This window comes from Cebus imitator, unplaced genomic scaffold, assembly GCF_001604975.1.
Source record: "Cebus imitator isolate Cc_AM_T3 unplaced genomic scaffold, Cebus_imitator-1.0 Scaffold244, whole genome shotgun sequence".
In the NCBI taxonomy this organism is placed as follows: Eukaryota; Metazoa; Chordata; class Mammalia; order Primates; family Cebidae; genus Cebus; species Cebus imitator.
In genome coordinates, this window is record NW_016107559.1 from 2,441,475 (window position 1) to 2,451,319 (window position 9,845).

A 9,845-nucleotide genomic window follows, 5' to 3' on the forward strand; every position below is an offset into this window, starting at 1 on the left:
TTGCATTTTAGCTCATCTGTCTTCCCCATCAGACTGTGAGGTCCATGAAAGCAAAAATCTCTTCTGGTTTTCTCCTCATTGTATTCCCAGCACCTAGCACAGCACCTAGCAAAACATAGCAATTTTTAGTCCATACCTGATCTATGAAAATGAAAAGGTGCTATCCTATTCCTGTAGAGGGGAGTGATCACTTACTTGATTTTGCTAATGCACATCTATTTCTGTTCAGATTGAAAGAGCAAATTCATTGCAAAGCATCTCTGGTAGAATTGTCACTTCTGAACAAGTGTCTGTACAAAGACCTTTGCTCACTACAAAAGAGGTGTCATAATAGCAACTGGTTCCTTTGGTTTATATTACAATTATATTTAATTGCTCACCATTCTACCAATTAATCAAGTCTTCAGTTGCCCCAAGTAAGGGAATATTTTAAAGAGGTGGATTAAAGGGGAAATTACACTTGATGGGAGAAGGTGAGGTCATGGCTCTGACATATCTTTAAGTGAGTCACAAAGTATCTCTAAACCTTAGTTTCCTCATCTGGAAATTGAGATGTTTGAACTCAGTAATCACTAAGTTTCTTTCCAGACTTATAGTCCAGTTAACTTATAATTTTGTTTCACTAATGGAAATCTCCAAGCATGCTCTTTCTGTGTTGTGTTTTGGCCAAATCAGAACCTCAGGGTTAAGCCTTTGCATGACTTTTCATATGTTGCCACCAGGTGGCAGGAGTGTGCCACAGTCCTTTGGTCCCATGCACAAAGAGCGTGAGCATCAGAGGCTTAGGATGGTAGCTTTATGAGCTCGAAGAGCAGAGTCTTTCAATTTTTGAAATAGCAAACCCTCTTGTTGATGAAAACACATTTACTTTTGTGCAAAATGACAGTTTGAGGGTTAGCAATTACCATATCTAGAAACGTCTGGGGATCCAGAGTTTCGTGGTCCAGAATTTTAAGGACATGGTACCCAGCCCCTGGTGGTCTTCTCACTCCCACTTTAGACCTGAGTAAGTCATGGCAGCCCATCACCCTAGCAGCCACTGTGTAGTTCAGTGTCCCAGAGGAGCATCATGGGCTGAACCAGGGTTAATGGATTTATGCTGTTTCTTTGCTCTTTCCTGTCTTCATCAGGGAAAGAGATCAAGGCTAAGCCGACCATAATTTAGGGTCCCCAAGTCCTTTAAAAAAACCTTTAAACTATTTGCCTAATTAAAATAAAGTTTTACCTAAACACAAACTCAGCAAGGAAAGTTGTCTAACCCCTGTGGTGGTTAGTTTTGTGTCAACTTGTCTGGGCCATGGTGTGCCCAGATATTTGGTCAAACATTATTCAGGGTGCTCTTGTGAGTGTATTTTTGGATGAGATTAGTGTTTAAATCTGTAGACTGAGTCAAGCAGATGGCCCTCCCTAATGTGGATGGGCCTCATCCAATCAGTTGAAGGCCTGAATAGAACAAAAGACTCTCCCTCCTCCAAAAAAAGAGGCTTCTTCCTACCTGGCTACTTTCTCCAAACTGGACAATGGCTCTTTCTCTTTCTGCATCCCAAGCCTGTCAGTCTTTAGCCTAGAAGTTCACCATCAGCTCTCTTGCATCACACCCTGCAGATCTGGAGGCTGCTCAGTCTCTGCAATCACGTGGGTTGACTCCTTATAATAAATTCCTTTGTGTGTGTGTGTGTGTGTGTGTGTGTGTGTGTGTGTGTGTGTATAGAATATATAAAATACGCATACTATGTGTATATGTCTATATGTAAAATATCACATTTCTTCTGTTTCTCTGGAGAACTCTCACTAACACACTTCCTGGCTGGCCATTCATGCTTTGGCTATGCTTTCTTTTCACACATTTCACACACTGATAACATATCTAGTACTAGGTCCTGTATTAGGGACCCAAAAGAGAGAGGTGAACCCAGCTGCCTGACTTAACAGATTCAAGAACAAGGGGGAAGACAGTACAGAAATGAGGTGTCGCAGAATAGAAGTCAGTGTGGAGCTGAGGAAAGCTAAGGATGACCAGATACTGAAGAGGAGAAATATAAACCCATTTCCTGATGATGCTACTTCTCCGCTGCAGGAAACCGTAACACCCAGGGCACTGTAAATTGGTCTGTTGATGACATTGTCAAAGGCATAAATAGCAACAATGTGTCAAGTCAGCGCCAAGCTACTTAAGCTGACAGGAAACTACTTTCTAGAGAAAAACAGCGCCCCCCCACCGCCACCACCCCATAAACAACATAATCTGGGCTGGTTTAATTCCAAAATGTATGTCCTTGTCCAGAGCTGATTGTAGTCCCATTCAGTCTGAATCTGCTTGGGCGCTCACTAACATTGCTTCTGGGACATCAGAACAAACCAATGCTGGTAGATGGAGGTGCCATCCACCATTCATTTCTCTGTTGGCATCTCCCCATGCTTATATCAGTGAACAAGCCGTATCAGCTCCAGGAAAGACTGCTCAGTGTTCCAAGACTTGGTTACTAAGTACTGTGTAGTTGAGCCACTATTGGCTCTTCTTCCAGTTCCTGATATGTCATCTTTAGCATGTGGTTACTTACATAGTCTTACCTGGACACTTTCAAATCTTTGCTGCAACAAGAATCCTGCACCCTCGTCAGATGCTGTTGAGGAAATTCTTCCTAACTGAGTTCGGCTCCTGCATCATGATGATCCAGAAGTGTTAGCAGATACCTGCTGGGCTCTTTCCTACCTGATTAATGGTCCAAATGAATAAATTGACATGGTTGTGAAAACAGGAGTTGTGCCCCAACTTGTGAAGCTTCTAGGAGCTTCTGCATTGCTAATTGTGACTCCTGTACTAAGAGTTATAGGGAATATTGGTACAGATGAATAGACTTAGGTTGTGATCGATGCAGGAGCACTTGCCATCTTTCCCAGTCTTCTCACCAACCCCAAAACTAACATTCAGAAGGAAGCTGCATGGACAATGTTAAACATCACAGCTGTCCATCAGGACCAGATACAGCAAGTTGTGAATCATGGATTAGTCCCATTCCTTGTCAATGTTCTCGCTAAGTCAGATTTTAAGACAGAAAAGGAAGCCATATGGGCTATGACCAACTATACCAGTGGTGGAGCAGTTGAACAGATTGTGTACCTCATTCATGTGGCATAATAGAACTGTTGATGAACCTCTTAAGTGCAAAAGATACCAAGGTTATTCTACTTATCCTGAATACCATTTCAAATATCTTTCAGGCTGCTGAGAAACTGGGTGAAACTGAGAAACTTAGTATGATGATTGAAGAATGTGGAAGCTTAGACAAAATCGAAGCTCTATAAAGCCATGAAAATGAGTGTGTATAAGGCTTCGTTAAGCTTAATTGAGTATTTCTCTGTAAAGGAAGAGGAAGATCAAAATATTGTGCCAGAACCTACCTCTGTAGGCTACACCTTCCAATTTCAGGATGGGACTCCTGAGACCTTTAACTTTTAGATCACTGTAGCTCTGAGGCATAAATTTGTTGTGTACTATGTTTGGTATAAATTTGTCTTACTGTTTCTCTACTAAGAACTCATTTTAAATATGGTCTGTTGTTGCAGCACTTTTTACACTGAGACTATACTTGAACAGTTCCAAACTGTACATACTGTATGAAGCTTGTCCTCTGAATGGTTTTATTTCTTTGTGGAATTTCATATCTCACAGTGTCCTGTAAAGTTCAAAGTCCACACCCCCCAAAAAGAAAAAAATAAAATAAAATAAAGAGGTGAACAAGTTAGCATGATTCCTGCCCACAGAAAACTTTCAATCTACTGAGGGGGATAAACAATCAAATGCTCACACAAGTATAAAAATGTAGCTATAGCAAGTGCTGCTGAGAGACAGGAATGGCCTCCGGGAGGAGTAGAAAGGAGAGGCTTGATCTGCACTGTAGCCACTAGCCACATATGCTCATTTAAATTCAAATTACATGGTGGCTCACGCCTGTAATCCAAGCACTTTGGGAGGCCAAGGCAGGTGGATCATCTGAGGGTCAGGAGTTTGAGACCAGCCTGGCCAACATGATGAAACCTCGTCTCTACTAAAAATACAAAGATTAGCCGGATGTGGTGGCAGCTGCCTATAGTCCCAGCTATTGGGAGGCTGAGGCAGGAGAATCGCTTGAACCCAGGAGATGGAGGTTGTAGTGAGCCAAGATCAAGCCACCGTACTTCAGCCTGGGTGACAGAGTGAGACTTCATCTAAAAAAAAAAAAAAAATCAAATGACAGCCAGGCTCCACATAATGATGTTTCCATCGATTAGGGACCACATATGTGACAGTGGTTCCATAAGATCATGACACTGTATTCTTACTGTACATTTCTATGTTGAGATATGTTTAGATGCACAAATGCTGACCACTGTGTTACAGTTGCTGACAATGTTAAGTACAGTAACATGCTGTTCAGATTTGTAGTCTGGCAGTGATAGGCTACACTACATAGTCTAAGTGTGTAGTAGGCTATACCATCAAGGTCTAAGGACACTCTGGGATGGTCTCACAATGACAAAATTACCTAATGATGCATTTCTCATAATGTGTTGCCATTGTTAAGTGGCACATGTCTATAGTTAAAGCTAAATGCAAATTAAATAATTAAAGCACTTTGGGAGGCTGAGGCAAGAGGATTGTTTGAGACCAGCCTGGGCTATATAGGGAGATACTACCGTACAAAAAATAAAAATAAAATTACTCAAGCATGGTGGCACATGCCTGTAGTCTCAGCTACTTGGGAGGCTGAGTTGGGAGGATCACTTGAGCCTGGGAGTTTGAGGCTACAGTGGGGCTGGGATCGCACCCCTGCACTCCAGGCCTGGGCAACACAGTGAGACTCTGTCTCAAAAAAACAAAAAGCTCCTCAGTTGCACATATGAAGTGCACAGTAGCTGCATGTAGTCAGCAGCGACTGTGTTGGACAGCACAGATAATAGAACATTTCTATTGTCACCAAAACGAATAGTGCTGATCTAGAGCAAGGTTTTTCAAATTCAGCAGTAGTAATATTTTTGGCCAGATAATTCTTCGCTGTCAAGGGCTGTCCTGTGTGCTGCGGGATGTTTATCAGCATCACTAGATGCCAGTAGCAGTAACTCCCTTTGCCCAGTTATGACAAGCAAAATGTCTCCAGACATTGTGAAGTAGCCCTTGGGAGGCAAACATCCCCCCAGTTCAGAACCACTCAGCTAGAGGACACTCAGACGGAAATAATTTTAGTAATCAGAATGCAGAGTGGTAAGGGCTTTGAGGAAGCGTTGTTAAAACTTGGGAAGAAAGTTCTCATGTCAGACTGGAGGACACCAGGGAGGGCTTCCCCAGGGAGTTGACTCCCAAGCTACATCTTGAAAGGCAAGACAATGGCAGCAACAATGCTTGATACCACCTAGCATGTCACTGGTTCCACCATCAACCTCTTCCTACCTTCATCATCTGTTCCGGTCCCTGGATTGTTCTGATTCCATGCTACACTCAGAGGCTGCTGTGTGAACTCTACTTCCCCTCATTCCCTGCCCCCCTTTTTAAAGGTTACTAGTCTTGTGATGTTTAAAAATCTCAGGTGGGTGCAGTGGCTCACTCCTATAATCCCAGCACTTTGGGAAACTGAGAGAGGTTTGCTTGAGCCCAGAAATTTAAGACCAGCTTGGGCAACATAGCAAGACCTCTTCTCAACAAAAAGTTTTAAAATTATCTGGGCATAGGGGCATGTGCCTGTAGTCCTAGCTACTAGGGAGGCTGAAGGCGGGCGGGCTGCTTGAGCCCAGGAATTCAAGGCTGCAGTGTGCCATGATTATACGACTGAACTTCAGCCTGGGTGACAGAGTAGACCCTGTCCCCCAAAAAGAAAAGATCTCTTGTTCTTTCTTGATTTGCTTAGGGCTCTTAATGTGGCCAAAAGAGCTAGTTCAACAAAAAAGATATCAACTGTAAAGACAGGCCACATGAGACTCAAGACAGGAACCCAAGTTCATCCAGACCTCATGGAGATGTGAATGGGAATATCATTGCACACAAAGGCTGCTCTATCTCTTGAGGGCTTCATGACCTCAGTTAAGACATCTCTGCTGCTCTCTGCACATGACCTCTAATCTCACCTGCCTGCTGATCTGTTTTCTCCTCCTTCAGTTGCAGATAGTCCATAATGACCACCCAGTTCCCTCTACAATAGGGTGACTCTTCCTAGTCCTTTGACTTCATTGTCAGCTGGAACTGGCCTATGTGAATTTAGCTCAACATCCTACATAGGAATATAATAGACCTAATTTATCTTTTTTCTATAAAGGCCATACAAGTTAAGGGCTCCTAGTCTAAAAGACAGTTCCCAGCTGGGCTGATGCCTACCCCTATTCTGTGCCACTTGTTACGGAGTCTGACTGTGTCTGCTCAGCGGGGACCTGCAGTGGGAGTTAAGGGAAAGCCAGGTGTCCTGTACACAGTTGGCCCAACTTCTGCTAGTCTGGGATAGTTCCTTATTTCGTTTTTCCCTTTTTGTCATCAAGTTGCTCTGGAATTTACCCAGATTCCTCCATTTTATTATCTTTAATCAACTCCTTACTTTCTCCCATCACCTAGTACAGTACCTAGCACATAGTAGATGCTCAATAAATATTTGATGTATTGAAGCCCTCAAGACTGCCAGGAACATACCTACTGTCAAAGACACGTAGGATTATTGATCTTGCTGCAGTGAGGAAGAGCACATGGTTTCTCAGTAAGAGAGTATTGGAGGGATTTATTAAAGGATTTGGGTTTTGGCTAGTTTATTGTAAGGGAAAACTAGAGAAACAAGAGCCAGATTTGTATTGGATGCTATTAGGATATGAGGACAATTCAGCAACTTGGTGTCTGAGAAATTCTTGTTGAGGAAGTAGGAAGAAAAAATGGGGCTGGGATGTCATGGTAAGAAAGTAATAATAGTAATCTCCCAGAGGTAACTTTTTTAGCTCTAATGTGGTCTTGACTCTGTTTGCATAGAAACATTATTTATTGTAGTCTGATTGACAACAGGATTAATTTTTGTAATATTTTCAGTTAAATTTTTTAAATAACTGAATGAGTATTTACCCAAATGAAGAAGCAATTGCAGTGAGTTACAGGCAAGGGCGAGGTGCCATGTTTAAGCTAGCCAAAGTGACTCTTCATATTATCTTTCAAGTGATTGCTTTTTACTGATGTTGAACAAAATTGGCCTTTAGTATAATGATGTAAAACAGATTCATCTGAGGCTTCGTCTACCATTTTGAAATAAATGGTGCTGTATGTGTTCCATTGTCAGTATTTTTACCCTTCTTTATTTTGATTGCTCATTCAAGGATACTCTGCATTTGGCTAGTGTTCCTCTTCAAATATGGTCTGACACATTCCAGATATTGTCTGCTGGGAGCTAAAAACAATAGGTCAATTACTTCCTGAGTTTGTAATACCATGCTCATGAGATACACTTTTTTTTTTTTTTTTGGTAGTCATATTACCCTATATGTTCACATGAGGCCAGAAGTTTAAGTCCAGCCTGGGCAACACAGCAAGACCCCTTCTCTGCAAAAGGTTTTAAAATTAGCTGGCTATGGTGGTGTGTGCCTGTTGTCCTAGCTACAGGCTTGACTTGGTTAGGGCTCTTAATGTTTTTTAGCAAGAGCACCTGGTCTAGTATTTGATTTTTGGAATCTGAATAAAAAGTGAATTTGTCATTATAACATTTTATTCATTCTTACTCAGCATTCTGGAAAGTTGGAAAAATACCTATTATATTTGCTTTTCCTCTGGCTTTTTTTTTGTATGCAATTTGATTAACATAACTTCTCTGTAAGTCATGCACAACATTGGCCGAATGTTGAACTGGACACATGGAAAATCAGAATCTCTCTAGCTTTAGGAAGTCGTCAGGCAACATTCTTTTGTCATGTTTGTTGGACTGCTTTCAGTTTATTAACCCATTGTATTAGTTAGGGTTCTCTAGAGGAACAGAACTAATAGGATAGATGTATATATGAAGGGGAGTTTATTAGGGAGTATTGACTTACACGATCACAAGGTGAAGTCCCACAATAGGCTGTCTGCAAGCTGGGAAGCAAGGAAGCCAGTCTGAGTCCCCGAACCTTGAAAGCAGGGAAACTAATAGTGCAGCCATCAGTCTGTGGTTGAAGGTCTAAGAGTCCAAAAGCTGAAGAATTTGGAGTCTGATGTTCAAGGGCAGGAAGCATTCAGTATGGGAGAAAGATGTAGGTTGGAATACTCAGCCAGTTTGGTGTTTCTGTGTTCCTCTGCCTGCTTTTATTCTGGCTGCTCTAGCAGCTGATTATATTGTGCCCACCCAGGTTGAGGGTAGGTCTGTCTGCCTTTTCCAGTCCACTAACTCAAATGTTAGTCTTCTTGGGCAACGCCCTCACTGACACACCTAGGAAAAATACTTTGCCTCCTTCAGTCCAATCAAGTTGACACTCAATTATTTACCATCACACCCATACACATTTCACCCCTGTGTGAGTACACTGGGAGCTTCTGGCTATTGTGCATTTTCAGAAAGTTACTGTAGCTGGAAGCATCAGAAGGAATGGAGAGGATTGGGGAAGTGGGAGCAGGAAGACCAGTGAAGATTATAAGGAACAATACAAGAGTGGTCCATTTGTTCTTAAAGTAGGCCAGGTGGCATCGGAAATGGACAGGAAGATGTTGTTGCTAGAAATATGAAAGAAAAATTCAACAAGTCTCCATGAACAAAAAATGAATATAGGCAGAAATAGAGAAAAGACAGGTTTAGAATGTGAGTAATTTAGATGGTATTGGTGAAGATAAAGAGGTCTTGGGGAGAGCTTGTTTGGGGCATAATTGGATGGTGAGAGGGAATTCTTGCTGAAGTGTGTGAGGCAAAAGTACTAGCAAGATTTGAGTGTTTTTGTTTTTTTTTTTTTTTGGTGGGGGGTCTAAATTCTGGGCAATGTTTTTGTCTTTGTTTTAGGGCATTGTTCACTTTGTTTTTACAAGACCCATTTGTGGAGTGTCGGACTAATTCATTTTTGCAAAAGTGAATTTGAGACTCAGAGGAGCTAACATTTTGTCCAAGGGTATACCTTGTAGGAAGAGTGCCCCCCTGGTGATATAGAAGTAACCAGACATATGCCCATCCTCTCTTGCAGAACAGTAAAGGTCATTGCTAACTTGCTTAAGTTTGGAGAAGACAGAAGACTGCATTTAATTCAGCCTGGTGGGAGTGAGGAAAAGAATAGGAAGGATTCTAAGAGGATACAGTGTATTGGAATGGAAAGTCAGTCAGAGAAAGAAGGATATTCCAGGTAGAGAGAACAACATGCAACTATAGAATGCTTAGGAAACAGCAAAGAAATTGATTTCTGCTACAGCGGATCAGCTGGAGAGCTGGCAGGAGGGGTAGTCAGGGCCCAGCTGGGGAAGTCCTTTCATGCCAGGCTGGAGTTTGGACTTGACATTGTTTGCAATATAAAGCTAGTAAAGATTTTAAATGATAGGATTAATCCAACAGGATTGAATTGACATGGTAGAAAGATAATTCTGGCAGTAAGTTGAAGCTTTGATTAGAAGGGAAGAAGTAGGAGGCCCTTCAGAAATCCAAGGATGATAGTAGTCTGGCAGGCATATAGTACTCTTGCAAGGCAGAAGCAAGAGTAATAGGACAGAGAAGACTGACTCAAGACATGGAAGGAAGAATGCAGAAGACTTGGAGACTGCTTTGATGCAGAGATTTGGGAGATGGGACAGTAAGGAGGACTCTGGGATGGTGGCTGAAATCACCGGTTAGATAGTCAGGTCATTGGCAGAGAAAAGAAACTAGGAGGGTGAATAGATTAGTTGGGGAAAGAAAGCAAGA

At 42.0% G+C, this 9,845-nt stretch overlaps 1 pseudogene; it reads left to right on the forward strand.

The window, feature by feature from the left end:
• The first annotated feature begins 1,828 nt into the window (after positions 1–1,828).
• On the forward strand, positions 1,829–3,460 carry LOC108282584 (annotated as a pseudogene).
• Positions 3,461–9,845: the final 6,385 nt, after the last annotated feature.